We start from the raw sequence: 19,324 nt of genomic DNA on the forward strand, positions 1-19,324 counted from the left end.
ATCGGATGTGCAGAATCAGAGATGGGGAATCAGAGGTGGGGAATCAGAGGCGGTGAATCAGAGATGGGGAATCAGAGGCGGGGAATCAGAGGCAGGAAATCAGACACGGGGATTCAGAGGCTGGGAATCAGACGGGGGGAATCAAAGGCGGGGAATCAGAGCTGGGGAATCAGAGGCAGGGAATCAGAGTTGGGGATTCAGAGACGGGGAATCAGATATGGGGAAACAGAGGCGGGGAATCAGAGGCGGGCAAACAGAGGCGGGGAATTAGATATGGGGAATCAGATGTGGGGAATCAGAGGTGGTGAATCAGTGATGGGGAATCACAGGCGGGGAATCAGAGGCAGGGAATAGAATGCAGGGAATCAGAGGCAGGGAATCAGAGCTGGGGAATCAGAGGCGGGGAATCATAGTTGGGAATCAGAGGCGGGGAATCAGATATGGGGAAACAGAGGCGGGGAATCAGAGGCGGGGAAACAGAGGCGGGGAATCAGATATGGGGAATCGGATGCGGGGAATCAGAGGCGGGGAATCAGAGCTGGGGAATCAGAGGCGGGGAATCAGAGTTGGGGCATCAGAGGTGGGGAATTAGATATAGGGAAACAGAGGCGGGGAATCAGAGGCGGGGAAAGAGAGGCGGGGAATCAGATATGGGGAATCAGAGGTGGGGAATCAGAGGCAGGGAATCAGATGTGCGGAATCAGAGATGGGGAATCAGAGGCAGGGAATCAGAATCAGAAGCGGGGAATCAGAGGCCGGGAATCAGAGGCCGGGAATCAGATGCTGGGAATAAGAGGCCGGGAATCAGAGGTGGGGAATCAGAGTCCGGGAATCAGAGATGGGGATTCAGAGGCGGGGAATGAGATATGGAGAATCAGAGGCGGGGAATCAGAGGCCGGGAAACAGAGGTGGGGAATCAGATATGGGGAATCAGAGGTGGCGAATCAAAGGCGGTGAATCAGAGATGAGGAATCAGAGGCGGGGAATTAGAGGCAGGGAATCAGATGCGGGGAATCAGAGGCGGGGAATCAGAGCTGGCGAATCAGAGGCGGGGAATCAGAGGTGGGCAATCAGAGCCGGGGAATCAGATATGGGGAATCAGAGGCGGGTAATCAGAGGCGGGGAAACAGAGGTGGGGAATCAGATATGGGGAAACAGAGGTGGCGAATCAAAGGCGGTGAATCAGAGATGGGGAATCAGAGGCGGGGAATCAGAGGCAGGGAATCAAAAACGGGGAATCAGAGGCGGGGAAGCAGAGTAGGAGAATCAGAGGTGGGGAATCAGATATGGGGAAACAGGGGCGGGGAATCAGAGGCGGGGAAACAGAGGCGGGGAATCAGATATGGGGAATCAGAGGTGTGGAATCAGAGGTTGGGAATCAGAGGCGGGGAAACAGAGGAGGGGAATGAGATATGGGGAATCAGAGGTGGCGAATTAAAGGCGGTGAATCAGAGATGGGGAATCAGGGCAGGGAATCAGAGGCAGGGAATCAAACACGGGGAATCAGAGGCGTGGAATCAGAGCTGGGGAATCAGAGGCGGGTATTCAGAGTTGGGGAATCAGAGGCGGGGAATCAGAGGCGGGGAAACAGAGGCGGGGAATCAGATATGGGGAATCAGAGGTGGGGAATCAGAGGTTGGGAATCAGAAGCAGGGAATCAGAGGCGGGGAATCAGAGGCGGGGAATCAGAGGCAGGAAATCCGATGTGCGGAATCGGAGATGGGGAATCAGAGGCAGGGAATCAGAGGCGGGGAATCAGAGGCGGGGAATCAGAGGCCGGGAATCAGATATGGGGAAACAGAGGCGGGGAATCAGAGGCGGGGAAACAGAGGCGGGGAATCAGATATGGGGAATCAGAGGTGGGGAATCAGAGGTTGGGAATCAGAGGCAGGGAATCAGAGGCTGGGAATCAGATGCAGGGAATCAGATGCAGGGAATCAGAGGCGGGGAATCAGAGCTGGGGAATCAGAGGTGGGGAATCAGAGTTGGGGAATCAGAGTCGGGGACTTAGATATGGGGAAACAGAGGCAGGGAATCAGAGGCGGGGAAACAGACGCGGGGAATCAGAGGCGGGTATCAGAGCTGGGGAATCAGAGGCGGGGAATCAGAGTTGGGGAATCAGAGGCGGGGAATCAGAGGCGGGGAATCAGAGGCGGGGAATCAGAGGCGGGGAAACAGAGGCAGGGAATCAGATATGGGGAATCAGAGGTGGGGTATCAGGGGCAGGGAATCAGTGGCAGGGAATCAGAGGCGGGGAATCAGAGGCGGGGAATCAGAGGCAGGGAATCAGACACGGGGAATCAGATATGGGGAAACAGAGGCGGGGAATCAGAGGCGGGCAAACAGAGGCGGGGAATTAGATAAGGGGAATCAGAGGTGGGGAATCAGAGGTGGTGAATCAGAGATGGGGAATCACAGGCGGGGAATCAGAGGCAGGGAATAGAACGCGGGGAATCAGAGGCGGGGAATCAGAGCTGGGGAATCAGAGGCGGGGAATCATAGTTGGGAATCAGAGGCGGGGAATCAGATATGGGGAAACAGAGGCGGGGAATCAAAGGCGGGGAAACAGAGGCGGGGAATCAGATATGGGGAATCGGATGCGGGGAATCAGAGGCGGGGAATCAGAGCTGGGGAATCAGAGGCGGGGTATCAGAGTTGGGGCATCAGAGGTGGGGATTTAGATATGGGGAAACAGAGGCGGGGAATCAGAGGCGGGGAAACAGAGGTGGGGAATCAGATATGGGGAATCAGAGGTGGGGAATCAGAGGCAGGGAATCAGATGTGCGGAATCAGAGATGGGGAATCAGATGCAGGGAATCAGAATCAGAAGCGGGGAATCAGAGGCCGGGAATCAGAGGTTGTGAATCAGAGATGGGGAATCAGAGGCGGGGAATCAGTGGCAGGGAATCAGATATGGGGAATCAGAGGCGTGGAATCAGAGGCAGGGAATCAGACACGGGGAATCAGACACGGGGAATCAGAGGTGGGGAATCAGAGATGGGGAATCAGAGGCGGTGAATCAGAGATGGGGAATCAGAGGCGGGGAATCAGAGGCAGGAAATCAGACACGGGGATTCAGAGGCTGGGAATCAGACGGGGGGAATCAAAGGCGGGGAATCAGAGCTGGGGAATCAGAGGCAGGGAATCAGAGGCGGGGAATCAGATATGGGGAATCAGAGGCTGGTATTCAGAGGCGGGGAATCAGAGGCAGGGAATCAGACACGGGGAATCAGAGGTGGGGAATCAGAGATGGGGAATCAGAGGCGGGGAATCAGAGTTGGGGATTCAGAGGCAGGTAATCGGATGTGCGGAATCAGAGATGGGGAATCAGAGGTGGGGAATCAGAGGCGGTGAATCAGAGATGGGGAATCAGAGGCGGGGAATCAGAGGCAGGAAATCAGACACGGGGATTCAGAGGCTGGGAATCAGACGGGGGGAATCAAAGGCGGGGAATCAGAGCTGGGGAATCAGAGGCAGGGAATCAGAGTTGGGGATTCAGAGACGGGGAATCAGATATGGGGAAACAGAGGCGGGGAATCAGAGGCGGGCAAACAGAGGCGGGGAATTAGATATGGGGAATCAGATGTGGGGAATCAGAGGTGGTGAATCAGTGATGGGGAATCACAGGCGGGGAATCAGAGGCAGGGAATAGAACGCAGGGAATCAGAGGCAGGGAATCAGAGCTGGGGAATCAGAGGCGGGGAATCATAGTTGGGAATCAGAGGCGGGGAATCAGATATGGGGAAACAGAGGCGGGGAATCAGATGCGGGGAAACAGAGGCGGGGAATCGGATGCGGGGAATCAGAGGCGGGGAATCAGAGCTGGGGAATCAGAGGCGGGGAATCAGAGTTGGGGCATCAGAGGTGGGGAATCAAATATAGGGAATCAGAGGTGGGGAATCAGAGGTTGTGAATCAGAGATGGGGAATCAAGGCGGGGATTCAGAGCTGGGGAATCAGAGGCGGGGAATCAGAGTTGGGGATTCAGAGGCAGGGAATCAGATATGGGGAATCAGAGGCGGGGAATCAGAGGCGGGGAAACAGAGGCGGGGAATCAGATGTGGGGAATCAGAGGTGGGGAATCAGGGGCAGGGAATCAGTGGCAGGGAATCAGAGGCGGGGAATCAGAGGCGGGGAATCAAAGGCAGGGAATCAGACACGGGGAATCAGAGGCGGGGAATCAGAGATGGGGAATCAGAGGCGGGGAATCAGAGGCAGGGAATCGGATGCCGGGAATCAGAGTCGGGGAATCAGAGCTGGGGAATCAGAGGCGGGGAATCAGAGTTGGGGAATCAGAGGCGGGGAATCAGATATGGGGAAATAGAGGCGGGGAATCAGATATGGGGAATCAGAGGTGTGGAATCAGAGGTTGGGAATCAGAGGCAGGGAATCAGAGTCCGGGAAACTGAGGCGGGGAATCAGATATTGGGAATCAGAGGTGGCGAATCAAAGGCGGTGAAACAGAGATGGGGAATCAGGGCAGGGAATCAGAGGCAGGGAATCAAACACGGGGAATCAGAGCTGGGGAATCAGAGGCGGGGAATCAGAGTTGGGAATCAGAGGCGGGGAATCAGAGGCGGGGAAACAGAGGCGGGGAATCAGATATGGGGAATCAGAGGTGGGGAATCAGAGGCAGGGAATCAGATGTGCGGAATCAGAGATGGGGAATCAGATGCAGGGAATCAGAATCAGAAGCGGGGAATCAGAGGCCGGGAATCAGAGGTTGTGAATCAGAGATGGGGAATCAGAGGCGGGGAATCAGTGGCAGGGAATCAGATATGGGGAATCAGAGGCGTGGAATCAGAGGCAGGGAATCAGACACGGGGAATCAGACACGGGGAATCAGAGGTGGGGAATCAGAGATGGGGAATCAGAGGCGGTGAATCAGAGATGGGGAATCAGAGGCGGGGAATCAGAGGCAGGAAATCAGACACGGGGATTCAGAGGCTGGGAATCAGACGGGGGGAATCAAAGGCGGGGAATCAGAGCTGGGGAATCAGAGGCAGGGAATCAGAGGCGGGGAATCAGATATGGGGAATCAGAGGCTGGTATTCAGAGGCGGGGAATCAGAGGCAGGGAATCAGACACGGGGAATCAGAGGTGGGGAATCAGAGATGGGGAATCAGAGGCGGGGAATCAGAGTTGGGGATTCAGAGGCAGGTAATCGGATGTGCGGAATCAGAGATGGGGAATCAGAGGTGGGGAATCAGAGGCGGTGAATCAGAGATGGGGAATCAGAGGCGGGGAATCAGAGGCAGGAAATCAGACACGGGGATTCAGAGGCTGGGAATCAGACGGGGGGAATCAAAGGCGGGGAATCAGAGCTGGGGAATCAGAGGCAGGGAATCAGAGTTGGGGATTCAGAGACGGGGAATCAGATATGGGGAATCAGAGGCGGGGAATCAGAGGCGGGGAAACAGAGGCGGGGAATCAGATGTGGGGAATCAGAGGTGGGGAATCAGGGGCAGGGAATCAGTGGCAGGGAATCAGAGGCGGGGAATCAGAGGCGGGGAATCAAAGGCAGGGAATCAGACACGGGGAATCAGAGGCGGGGAATCAGAGATGGGGAATCAGAGGCGGGGAATCAGAGGCAGGGAGTCGGATGCCGGGAATCAGAGTCGGGGAATCAGAGCTGGGGAATCAGAGGCGGGGAATCAGAGTTGGGGAATCAGAGGCGGGGAATCAGATATGGGGAAATAGAGGCGGGGAATCAGATATGGGGAATCAGAGGTGTGGAATCAGAGGTTGGGAATCAGAGGCAGGGAATCAGAGTCCGGGAAACTGAGGCGGGGAATCAGATATTGGGAATCAGAGGTGGCGAATCAAAGGCGGTGAAACAGAGATGGGGAATCAGGGCAGGGAATCAGAGGCAGGGAATCAAACACGGGGAATCAGAGCTGGGGAATCAGAGGCGGGGAATCAGAGTTGGGAATCAGAGGCGGGGAATCAGAGGCGGGGAAACAGAGGCGGGGAATCAGATATGGGGAATCAGAGGTGGGGAATCAGAGGCAGGGAATCAGATGTGCGGAATCAGAGATGGGGAATCAGATGCAGGGAATCAGAGGCGGGGAATCAGAGGCGGGGAATCAAAGGCAGGGAATCAGACACGGGGAATCAGAGGCGGGGAATCAGAGATGGGGAATCAGAGGCGGGGAATCAGAGGCAGGGAATCGGATGCCGGGAATCAGAGTCGGGGAATCAGAGGCGGGGAATCAGAGGCGGGGAAACAGAGGCGGGGAATCAGATATGGGGAATCAGAGGTGGGGAATCCGAGGTTGGGAATCAGAGGCAGGGAATCAGAGGCGGAAAATCAGAGGCGGGGAATCAGAGGAAGGGAATCTGATGTGCGGAATCGGAGATGGGGAATCAGAGGCAGGGAATCAGAGGCGGGGAATCAGAGGCGGGGAATCAGATGCCGGGAATCCGATATGGGGAAACAGAGGCGGGGAATCCGAGGCGGGGAAACAGAGGCGGGGAATCAGATATGGGGAATCAGAGGTGGGGAATCAGAGGTTGGGAATCAGAGGCAGGGAATCAGAGGCTTGGAATCAGATGCGGGGATTCAGATATGGGGAATCAGAGGTGGGGAATCAGGGGCGTGGAATCAGAGGCAGGGAATTAGATGTGGTGAATCAGAGATGGGGAATCAGAGGCAGGGAATCAGAATCAGAAGCGTTGTATCAGTGGCCGGGAATCAGAGGAAGGTAATCAGAGGCAGGGGATCAAACACGGGGAATCAGAGGCTGGGAATCAGAGCTGGGGAATCAGAGGCGGGGAATCAGAGCTGGGGAATCACAGGCGGGGAATCAGAGATGGGGAATCAGAGGCGGGGAATCAGAGGCAGGGAATCAGATGCGGGGAATCAGAGGCGGGGAATCAGAGCTGGCGAATCAGAGGCGGGGAATCAGAGGTGGGCAATCAGAGGATGGGAATCAGATATGGGGAATCAGAGGCGGGGATTCAGAGCTGGGGAATCACAGGCGGGGAATCAGAGTTGGGGAATCAGAGGCGGGGAATCAGATATGTGGAAACAGAGGCGGGGAATCAGAGGCGGTGAAACAGAGGCGGGGAATCAGATATTGGGAATCAGAGGTGGGGAATCAGAGGTTGGGAATCAGAGGCCTGGAATCAGAGGCGTGGAATCAGAGGCAGGGAATCAGATGCGGGGAATCAGAGGAGGGGAATCAGAGCTGGGGAATCAGAGGCGGGGTATTAGAGTTGGGGAATCAGAGGCGGGGAATCAGACGCGGGGAATCAGAGGGGGGGAATCATAGCTGGCGAATCAGAGGCGGGGAATCAGAGGTTGGGAATCAGAGGCAGGGAATCAGAGGCTTGGAATCAGATGCAGGGAATCAGATGCGGGGAATCAGAGGCGGGGAATCAGAGCTGGGGAATCAGAGGTGGGGAATCAGATTTGGGGAATCAGAGGCGGGGACTTAGATATTGGGAAACAGAGGCGGGGAATCAGAGGCGGGGAAACCCAGGCGGGGAATCAGATATGGGGAATCAGAGGTGGGGAATCAGAGGCAAGGAATCAGATGTGCGGAATCAGAGATGGGGAATCAGAGGCAGGGAATCAGAATCAGAAGCAGGGAATCAGAGGCCGGGAATCAGAGGCAGGAATCAGATGCTGGGAATCAGAGGCCTGGAATCAGAGGCGGGGAATCAGAGGCAGGGAATCAGATGCGGGGAATCAGAGGCGGGGAATCAGAGCTGGGGAATCAGAGGCGGGGATTCAGAGTTGGGGAATCAGAGGCGGGGAATCAGAGGCGGGGAAACAGAGGCGGGGAATCAGATATGGGGAATCAGAGGTGGGGAATCAGAGGTTGGGAATCAGAAGCAGGGAATCAGAGGCGGGGAATCAGAGGCGGGGAATCAGAGGCAGGGAATCCGATGTGCGGAATCGGAGATGGGGAATCAGAGGCAGGGATTCAGAGCTGGGGAATCAGAGGCGGGGAATCAGAGTTGGGGAATCAGAGGCGGGGAATCAGATATGGGGAATCAGAGGCGGGGAATCAGAGGCGGGGAAACAGAGGCAGGGAATCAGATATGGGGAATCAGAGGTGGGGTATCAGGGGCAGGGAATCAGTGGCAGGGAATCAGAGGCGGGGAAACAGAGGCGGGGAATCAGAGGCAGGGAATCAGACACGGGGAATCAGATATGGGGAAACAGAGGCGGGGAATCAGAGGCGGGCAAACAGAGGCGGGGAATTAGATATGGGGAATCAGAGGTGGGGAATCAGAGGTGGTGAATCAGAGATGGGGAATCACAGGCGGGGAATCAGAGGCAGGGAATAGAACGCGGGGAATCAGAGGCGGGGAATCAGAGCTGGGGAATCAGAGGCGGGGAATCATAGTTGGGAATCAGAGGCGGGGAATCAGATATGGGGAAACAGAGGCGGGGAATCAAAGGCGGGGTAACAGAGGCGGGGAATCAGATATGGGGAATCGGATGCGGGGAATCAGAGGCGGGGAATGGGAGCTGGGGAATCATAGGCGGGGTATCAGAGTTGGGGCATCTGAGGTGGGGAATTAGATATGGGGAAACAGAGGCGGGGAATCAGAGGCGGGGAAACAGAGGCGAGGAATCAGATATGGGGAATCAGAGGTGGGGAATCAGAGGCAGGGAATCAGATGTGCGGAATCAGAGATGGGGAATCAGAGGCAGGGAATCAGAATCAGAAGCGGGGAATCAGAGGCCGGGAATCAGAGGCCGGGATTCAGATGCCGGGAATAAGAGGCCGGGAATCAGAGGTGGGGAATCAGAGTCCGGGAATCAGAGATGGGGATTCAGAGGCGGGGAATGATATATGGGGAATCAGAGGCGGGGAATCAGAGGCGGGGTAACAGAGGTGGGGAATCAGGTATGGGGAATCAGAGGTGGCGAATCAAAGGCGGTGAATCAGAGATGGGGAATCAGAGGCGGGGAATCAGAGGCAGGGAATCAAACACGGGGAATCAGAGGCGGGGAATCAGAGCTGGGGAATCAGAGGCGGGGAATCAGAGTTGGGGAATCAGAGGCGGGGAATCAGATATGGGGAAACAGGGGCGGGGAATCAGAGGCAGGGAAACAGAGGCGGGGAATCAGATATGGGGAATCAGGGGTGGGGAATCAGAGGTTGGGAATCAGAGGCAGGGAATCAGAGGCGTGGAAACAGAGGCGGGGATTCAGATATGGGGAATCAGAGGTGGGGAATCAGGGGCGTGGAATCAGAGGCAGGGAATTAGATGTGGTGAATCAGAGATGGGGAATCAGAGGCAGGGAATCAGAATCAGAAGCGTTGTATCAGTGGCCGGGAATCAGAGGAAGGTAATCAGAGGCAGGGGATCAAACACGGGGAATCAGAGGCTGGGAATCAGAGCTGGGGAATCAGAGGCGGGGAATCAGAGCTGGGGAATCACAGGCGGGGAATCAGAGATGGGGAATCAGAGGCGGGGAATCAGAGGCAGGGAATCAGATGCGGGGAATCAGAGGCGGGGAATCAGAGCTGGCGAATCAGAGGCGGGGAATCAGAGGTGGGCAATCAGAGGATGGGAATCAGATATGGGGAATGAGAGGCGGGGAATCAGAGCTGGGGAATCACAGGCGGGGAATCAGAGTTGGGGAATCAGAGGCGGGGAATCAGATATGGGGAAACAGAGGCGGGGAATCAGAGGCGGTGAAACAGAGGCGGGGAATCAGATATTGGGAATCAGAGGTGGGGAATCAGAGGTTGGGAATCAGAGGCCTGGAATCAGAGGCGTGGAATCAGAGGCAGGGAATCAGATGCGGGGAATCAGAGGAGGGGAATCAGAGCTGGGGAATCAGAGGCGGGGTATTAGAGTTGGGGAATCAGAGGCGGGGAATCAGACGCGGGGAATCAGAGGGGGGGAATCATAGCTGGCGAATCAGAGGCGGGGAATCAGAGGTGGGCAATCAGAGGCCGGGAATCAGAGGTGGTGAATCAGAGATGGGGAATCAGAGGCGGGGAATCAGTGGCAGGGAATCAGATATGGGGAATCAGAGGTGGGGAATCTGAGTTGGGGAATCAGAGGCAGGGAATTGGATGTGCGGAATCAGAGATGGGGAATCAGAGGTGGGGAATCAGAGGCGGTGAATCAGAGATGGGGAATCAGAGGCGGGGAATCAGAGGCAGGAAATCAGACACGGGGATTCAGAGGCTGGGAATCAGACGGAGGGAATCAAAGGCGGGGAATCAGAGCTGGGGAATCAGAGGCAGGGAATCAGAGGCGGGGAATCAGATATGGGGAATCAGAGGCTGGTATTCAGAGGCGGGGAATCAGAGGCAGGGAATCAGACACGGGGAATCAGAGGTGGGGAATCAGAGATGGGGAATCAGAGGCGGGGAATCAGAGTTGGGGATTCAGAGGCAGGGAATCGGATGTGCAGAATCAGAGATGGGGAATCAGAGGTGGGGAATCAGAGGCGGTGAATCAGAGATGGGGAATCAGAGGCGGGGAATCAGAGGCAGGAAATCAGACACGGGGATTCAGAGGCTGGGAATCAGACGGGGGGAATTAAAGGCGGGGAATCAGAGCTGGGGAATCAGAGGCAGGGAATCAGAGTTGGGGATTCAGAGACGGGGAATCAGATATGGGGAAACAGAGGCGGGGAATCAGAGGCGGGCAAACAGAGGCGGGGAATTAGATATGGGGAATCAGATGTGGGGAATCAGAGGTATTGAATCAGTGATGGGGAATCACAGGGTGGGAATCAGAGGCAGGGAATAGAACGCAGGGAATCAGAGGCAGGGAATCAGAGCTGGGGAATCAGAGGCGGGGAATCATAGTTGGGAATCAGAGGCGGGGAATCAGATATGGGGAAACAGAGGCGGGGAATCAGAGGCGGGGAAACAGAGGCGGGGAATCAGATATGGGGAATCGGATGCGGGGAATCAGAGGCGGGGAATCAGAGCTGGGGAATCAGAGGCGGGGAATCAGAGTTGGGGCATCAGAGGTGGGGAATTAGATATAGGGAAACAGAGGCGGGGAATCAGAGGCGGGGAAAGAGAGGCGGGGAATCAGATATGGGAAATCAGAGGTGGGGAATCAGAGGCAGGGAATCAGATGTGCGGAATCAGAGATGGGGAATCAGAGGCAGGGAATCAGAATCAGAAGCGGGGAATCAGAGGCCGGGAATCAGAGGCCGGGAATCAGATGCTGGGAATAAGAGGCCGGGAATCAGAGGTGGGGAATCAGAGTCCGGGAATCAGAGATGGGGATTCAGAGGCGGGGAATGAGGTATGGAGAATCAGAGGCGGGGAATCAGATGCCGGGAAACAGCGGTGGGGAATCAGATATGGGGAATCAGAGGTGGCGAATCAAAGGCGGTGAATCAGAGATGGGGAATCAGAGGCGGGGAATCAGAGGCAGGGAATCAGATGCGGGGAATCAGAGGCGGGGAATCAGAGCTGGCGAATCAGAGGCGGGGAATCAGAGGTGGGCAATCAGAGCCGGGGAATCAGATATGGGGAATCAGAGGCGGGTAATCAGAGGCGGGGAAACAGAGGTGGGGAATCAGATATGGGGAAAGAGAGGTGGCGAATCAAAGGCGGAGAATCAGAGATGGGGAATCAGAGGCGGGGAATCAGAGGCAGGGAATCAAAAACGGGGAATCAGAGGCGGGGAAGCAGAGTAGGAGAATCAGAGGTGGGGAATCAGATATGGGGAAACAGGGGCGGGGAATCAGAGGCGGGGAAACAGAGGCGGGGAATCAGATATGGGGAATCAGAGGTGTGGAATCAGAGGTTGGGAATCAGAGGCGGGGAAACAGAGGAGGGGAATCAGATATGGGGAATCAGAGGTGGCGAATTAAAGGCGGTGAATCAGAGATGGGGAATCAGGGCAGGGAATCAGAGGCAGGGAATCAAACACGGGGAATCAGAGGCGTGGAATCAGAGCTGGGGAATCAGAGGCGGGGATTCAGAGTTGGGGAATCAGAGGCGGGGAATCAGAGGCGGGGAAACAGGCGGGGAATCAGATATGGGGAATCAGAGGTGGGGAATCAGAGGTTGGGAATCAGAAGCAGGGAATCAGAGGCGGGGAATCAGAGGCGGGGAATCAGAGGCAGGAAATCCGATGTGCGGAATCGGAGATGGGGAATCAGAGGCAGGGAATCAGAGGCGGGGAATCAGAGGCGGGGAATCAGAGGCCGGGAATCAGATATGGGGAAACAGAGGCGGGGAATCAGAGGCGGGGAAACAGAGGCGGGGAATCAGATATGGGGAATCAGAGGTGGGGAATCAGAGGTTGGGAATCAGAGGCAGGGAATCAGAGGCTGGGAATCAGATGCAGGGAATCAGATGCAGGGAATCAGAGGCGGGGAATCAGAGCTGGGGAATCAGAGGTGGGGAATCAGAGTTGGGGAATCAGAGTCGGGGACTTAGATATGGGGAAACAGAGGCAGGGAATCAGAGGCGGGGAAACAGACGCGGGGAATCAGAGGCGGGTATCAGAGCTGGGGAATCAGAGGCGGGGAATCAGAGTTGGGGAATCAGAGGCGGGGAATCAGAGGCGGGGAATCAGAGGCGGGGAATCAGAGGCGGGGAAACAGAGGCAGGGAATCAGATATGGGGAATCAGAGGTGGGGTATCAGGGGCAGGGAATCAGTGGCAGGGAATCAGAGGCGGGGAATCAGAGGCGGGGAATCAGAGGCAGGGAATCAGACACGGGGAATCAGATATGGGGAAACAGAAGCGGGGAATCAGAGGCGGGCAAACAGAGGCGGGGAATTAGATAAGGGGAATCAGAGGTGGGGAATCAGAGGTGGTGAATCAGAGATGGGGAATCACAGGCGGGGAATCAGAGGCAGGGAATAGAACGCGGGGAATCAGAGGCGGGGAATCAGAGCTGGGGAATCAGAGGCGGGGAATCATAGTTGGGAATCAGAGGCGGGGAATCAGATATGGGGAAACAGAGGCGGGGAATCAAAGGCGGGGAAACAGAGGCGGGGAATCAGATATGGGGAATCGGATGCGGGGAATCAGAGGTGGGGAATCAGAGCTGGGGAATCAGAGGCGGGGTATCAGAGTTGGGGCATCAGAGGTGGGGAATTAGATATGGGGAAACAGAGGCGGGGAATCAGAGGCGGGGAAACAGAGGTGGGGAATCAGATATGGGGAATCAGAGGTGGGGAATCAGAGGCAGGGAATCAGATGTGCGGAATCAGAGATGGGGAATCAGAGGCAGGGAATCAGAATCAGAAGCGGGGAATCAGAGGCCGGGAATCAGATGCTGGGAATAAGAGGCCGGGAATCAGAGGTGGGGAATCAGAGTCCGGGAATCAGAGATGGGGATTCAGAGGCGGGGAATGAGGTATGGAGAATCAGAGGCGGGGAATCAGAGGCCGGGAAACAGAGGTGGGGAATCAGATATGGGGAATCAGAGGTGGCGAATCAAAGGCGGTGAATCAGAGATGGGGAATCAGAGGCGGGGAATCAGAGGCAGGGAATCAGATGCGGGGAATCAGAGGCGGGGAATCAGAGCTGGCGAATCAGAGGCGGGGAATCAGAGGTGGGCAATCAGAGCCGGGGAATCAGATATGCGGAATCAGAGGCGGGTAATCAGAGGCGGGGAAACAGAGGTGGGGAATCAGATATGGGGAAAGAGAAGTGGCGAATCAAAGGCGGTGAATCAGAGATGGGGAATCAGAGGCGGGGAATCAGAGGCAGGGAATCAAAAACGGGGAATCAGAGGCGGGGAAGCAGAGTAGGAGAATCAGAGGTGGGGAATCAGATATGGGGAAACAGGGGCGGGGAATCAGAGGCGGGGAAACAGAGGCGGGGAATCAGATATGGGGAATCAGAGGTGTGGAATCAGAGGTTGGGAATCAGAGGCGGGGAAACAGAGGAGGGGAATCAGATATGGGGAATCAGAGGTGGCGAATTAAAGGCGGTGAATCAGAGATGGGGAATCAGGGCAGGGAATCAGAGGCAGGGAATCAAACACGGGGAATCAGAGGCGTGGAATCAGAGCTGGGGAATCAGAGGCGGGGATTCAGAGTTGGGGAATCAGAGGCGGGGAATCAGAGGCGGGGAAACAGGCGGGGAATCAGATATGGGGAATCAGAGGTGGGGAATCAGAGGTTGGGAATCAGAAGCAGGGAATCAGAGGCGGGGAATCAGAGGCGGGGAATCAGAGGCAGGAAATCCGATGTGCGGAATCGGAGATGGGGAATCAGAGGCAGGGAATCAGAGGCGGGGAATCAGAGGCGGGGAATCAGAGGCCGGGAATCAGATATGGGGAAACAGAGGCGGGGAATCAGAGGCGGGGAAACAGAGGCGGGGAATCAGATATGGGGAATCAGAGGTGGGGAATCAGAGGTTGGGAATCAGAGGCAGGGAATCAGAGGCTGGGAATCAGATGCAGGGAATCAGATGCAGGGAATCAGAGGCGGGGAATCAGAGCTGGGGAATCAGAGGTGGGGAATCAGAGTTGGGGAATCAGAGTCGGGGACTTAGATATGGGGAAACAGAGGCAGGGAATCAGAGGCGGGGAAACAGACGCGGGGAATCAGAGGCGGGTATCAGAGCTGGGGAATCAGAGGCGGGGAATCAGAGTTGGGGAATCAGAGGCGGGGAATCAGAGGCGGGGAATCAGAGGCGGGGAATCAGAGGCGGGGAAACAGAGGCAGGGAATCAGATATGGGGAATCAGAGGTGGGGTATCAGGGGCAGGGAATCAGTGGCAGGGAATCAGACACGGGGAATCAGATATGGGGAAACAGAAGCGGGGAATCAGAGGCGGGCAAACAGAGGCGGGGAATTAGATAAGGGGAATCAGAGGTGGGGAATCAGAGGTGGTGAATCAGAGATGGGGAATCACAGGCGGGGAATCAGAGGCAGGGAATAGAACGCGGGGAATCAGAGGCGGGGAATCAGAGCTGGGGAATCAGAGGCGGGGAATCATAGTTGGGAATCAGAGGCGGGGAATCAGATATGGGGAAACAGAGGCGGGGAATCAAAGGCGGGGAAACAGAGGCGGGGAATCAGATATGGGGAATCGGATGCGGGGAATCAGAGGTGGGGAATCAGAGCTGGGGAATCAGAGGCGGGGTATCAGAGTTGGGGCATCAGAGGTGGGGAATTAGATATGGGGAAACAGAGGCGGGGAATCAGAGGCGGGGAAACAGAGGTGGGGAATCAGATATGGGGAATCAGAGGTGGGGAATCAGAGGCAGGGAATCAGATGTGCGGAATCAGAGATGGGGAATCAGATGCAGGGAATCAGAATCAGAAGCGGGGAATCAGAGGCCGGGAATCAGAGGCCGGGATTCAGATGCCGGGAATAAGAAGAAGGTAATCAGAGGCAGGGGATCAAACACGGGGAATCAGAGGCTGGGAATCAGAGCTGGGGAATCACAGGCGGGGAATCAGAGATGGGGAATCAGAGGCGGGGAATCAGAGGCAGGGAATCAGATGCGGGGAATCAGAGGCGGGGAATAAGAGCTGGCGAATCAGAGGCGGGGAATCAGAGGTGGGCAATCAGAGGATGGGAATCAGATATGGGGAATCAGAGGCGGGGAATTAGAGCTGGGGAATCACAGGCGGGGAATCAGAGTTGGGGAATCAGAGGCGGGGAATCAGATATTGGGAAACAGAGTCGGGGAATCAGAGGCGGTGAAACAGAGGCGGGGAATCAGATATGGGGAATCAGAGGTGGGGAACCAGAGTTTGGGAATCAGAGGCCTGGAATCAGAGGCGGGGAATCAGAGGCAGGGAATCAGATGCGGGGAATCAGAGGAGGGGAATCAGAGCTGGGGAATCAGAGGCGGGGTATTAGAGTTGGGGAATCAGAGGCGGGGAATCAGACGCGGGGTATCAGAGGGGTGGAATCATAGCTGGCGAATCAGAGGCGGGGAATCAGAGGTGGGGAATCAGAGGCCGGGAATCAGAGGTGGTGAATCAGAGATGGGGAATCAGAGGCGGGGAATCAGTGGCAGGGAATCAGATATGGGGAATCAGAGGCGTGGAATCAGAGGCAGGGAATCAGACACGGGGAATCAGACACGGGGAATCAGAGGTGGGGAATCAGAGATGGGGAATCAGAGGCGGTGAATCAGAGATGGGGAATCAGAGGCGGGGAATCAGAGGCAGGAAATCAGACACGGGGATTCAGAGGCTGGGAATTAGACGGGGGGAATCAAAGGCGGGGAATCAGAGCTGGGGAATCAGAGGCAGGGAATCAGAGGCGGGGAATCAGATATGGGGAATCAGAGGCTGGGATTCGGAGGCGGGGAATCAGAGGCAGGGAATCAGACACGGGGAATCAGAGGTGGGGAATCAGAGATGGGGAATCAGAGGCGGGGAATCAGAGGCAGGGAATCAGACGCGGGGAATCTGAGGCGGGGAATCAGAGCTGGGGAATCAGAGGTGGGGAATCAGAGTTGGGGAATCAGAGGCAGGGAATCGGATGTGCGGAATCAGAGATGGGGAATCAGATGTGGGGAATCAGAGGAATCAGAGATGGTGAATCAGAGGCGGGGAATCAGAGGCAGGAAATCAGACACGGGGATTCAGAGGCTGGGAATCAGACGGGGGGAATCAAAGGCGGGGAATCAGAGCTGGGGAATCAGAGGCAGGGAATCAGAGTTGGGGATTCAGAGACGGGGAATCAGATATGGGGAAACAGAGGCGGGGAATCAGAGGCGGGCAAACAGAGGCGGGGAATTAGATATGGGGAATCAGAGGTGGGGAATCAGAGGTGGTGAATCAGTGATGGGGAATCACAGGCGGGGAATCAGAGGCAGGGAATAGAACGCAGGGAATCAGACGCAGGGAATCAGAGCTGGGGAATCAGAGGCGGGGAATCATAGTTGGGAATCAGAGGCGGGGAATCAGATATGGGGAAACAGAGGCGGGGAATCAGAGGCGGGGAAACAGAGGCGGGGAATCAGATATGGGGAATCGGATGCGGGGAATCAGAGGCGGGGAATCAGAGCTGGGGAATCAGAGGCGGGGAATCAGAGTTGGGGCATCAGAGGTGGGGAATTAGATATAGGGAAACAGAGGTGGGGAATCAGAGGCGGGGAAACAGAGGCGGGGAATCAGATATGGGGAATCAGAGGTGGGGAATCAGAGGCAGGGAATCAGATGTGCGGAATCAGAGATGGGGAATCAGAGGCAGGGAATCAGAATCAGAAGCGGGGAATCAGAGGCCGGGAATCATAGGCCGGGAATCAGATGCTGGGAATAAGAGGCCGGGAATCAGAGGTGGGGAATCAGAGTCCGGGAATCAGAGATGGGGATTCAGAGGCGGGGAATGAGATATGGAGAATCAGAGGCGGGGAATCAGAGGCCGGGAAACAGAGGTGGGGAATCAGATATGGGGAATCAGAGGTGGCGAATCAAAGGCGGTGAATCAGAGATGGGGAATCAGAGGCGGGGAATCAGAGGCAGGGAATCAGATGCGGGGAATCAGAGGCGGGGAATCAGAGCTGGCGAATCAGAGGCGGGGAATCAGAGGTGGGTAATCAGAGGCGGGGAATCAGATATGGGGAATCAGAGGCGGGGAATCAGAGGCGGGGAAACAGAGGCGGGGAATCAAATATAGGGAATCAGAGGTGGGGAATCAGAGGTTGTGAATCAGAGATGGGGAATCAAGGCGGGGAATCAGAGGCAGGGAATCAGACACGGGGAATCAGAGGCGGGGATTCAGAGCTGGGGAATCAGAGGCGGGGAATCAGAGTTGGGGAATCAGAGGCAGGGAATCAGATATGGGGAATCAGAGGCGGGGAATCAGAGGCGGGGAAACAGAGGCGGGGAATCAGATATGGGGAATCAGTGGTGGGGAATCAGGGGCAGGGAATCAGTGGCAGGGAATCAGAGGCGGGGAATCAGAGGCGGGGAATCAGAGGCAGGGAATCAGACACGGGGAATCAGAGGCGGGGAATCAGAGATGGGGAATCAGAGGCGGGGAATCAGAGGCAGGGAATCGGACGCCGGGAATCAGAGTCGGGGAATCAGAGCTGGGGAATCAGAGGCGGGGAATCAGAGTTGGGGAATCAGAAGCGGGGAATCAGATATGGGGAAATGGAGGCGGGGAATCAGATATGGGGAATCAGAGGTGTGGAATCAGAGGTTGGGAATCAGAGGAAGGGAATCAGAGTCGGGGAAACAGAGGCGGGGAATCAGATATGTGGAATCAGAGGTGGCGAATCAAAGGTGGTGAAACAGAGATGGGGTATCAGGGCAGGGAATCAGAGGCAGGGAATCAAACACGGGGAATCAGAGCTGGGGAATCAGAGGCGGGGAATCAGAGTTGGGAATCAGAGGCGGGGAATCAGAGGCGGGGAAACAGAGGCGGGGAATCAGATATGGTGAATCAGAGGTGGGGAATCAGAGGTTGGGAATCAGAGGCAGGGAATCAGAGGCGTGGAATCAGAGGCGGGGAATCAGAGGAAGGGAATCAGATGTGCGGAATCGGAGATGGGGAATCAGAGGCAGGGAATCAGAGGCGGGGAATCAGAGGCGGGGAATCAGAGGCCGGGAATCAGATATGGGGAAACTGAGGCGGGGAATCCGAGGCGGGGAAACAGAGTCGGGGAATCAGATATGGGGAATCAGAGGTGGGGAATCAGAGGTTGGGAATCAGAGGCAGGGAATCAGAGGCTTGGAATCAGATGCAGGGAATCAGATGCGGGGAATCAGAGGCGGGGAATCAGAGCTGGGGAATCAGAGGTGGGGAATCAGATTTGGGGAATCAGAGGTGGGGACTTAGATATTGGGAAACAGAGGTGGGGAATCAGAGGCGGGGAAACAGAGGCGGGGAATCAGATATGGGGAATCAGAGGTGGGGAATCAGAGGCAGGGAATCAGATGTGCGGAATCAGAGATGGGGAATCAGAGGCAGGGAAACAGAATCAGAAGCAGGGAATCAGAGGCCGGAAATCAGAGGCCGGAATCAAATGCTGGGAATCAGAGGCCTGGAATCAGAGGCGGGGAATCAGAGGCAGGGAATCAGATGCGGGGAATCAGAGGCGGGGAATCAGAGCTGGGGAATCAGAGGCGGGGTATTAGAGTTGGGGAATCAGAGGCGGGGAATCAGATATGGGGAAACAGAGGTAGGGAATCAGAGGCGGGGAAACAGAGGCAGGGAATCAGATATGGGGAATCAGAGGCGGGGAATCAGAGGTGGGGAATCATAGGCAGGGAATCGGATGTGCGGAATCAGAGATGGGGAATCAGAGGCCGGGAATCAGAGGTGGTGAATCAGAGATGGGGAATCAGAGGCGGGGAATCAGAGGCAGGGTATCAGACGCGGGGAATCAGAGGTGGGCAATCAGAGGCGGGGAATCAGATATGGGGAATCAGAGGCGGGGAATCAGAG

This window comes from Narcine bancroftii, chromosome 4 (assembly GCF_036971445.1).
Source record: "Narcine bancroftii isolate sNarBan1 chromosome 4, sNarBan1.hap1, whole genome shotgun sequence".
Lineage (NCBI taxonomy): Eukaryota > Metazoa > Chordata > Chondrichthyes > Torpediniformes > Narcinidae > Narcine > Narcine bancroftii.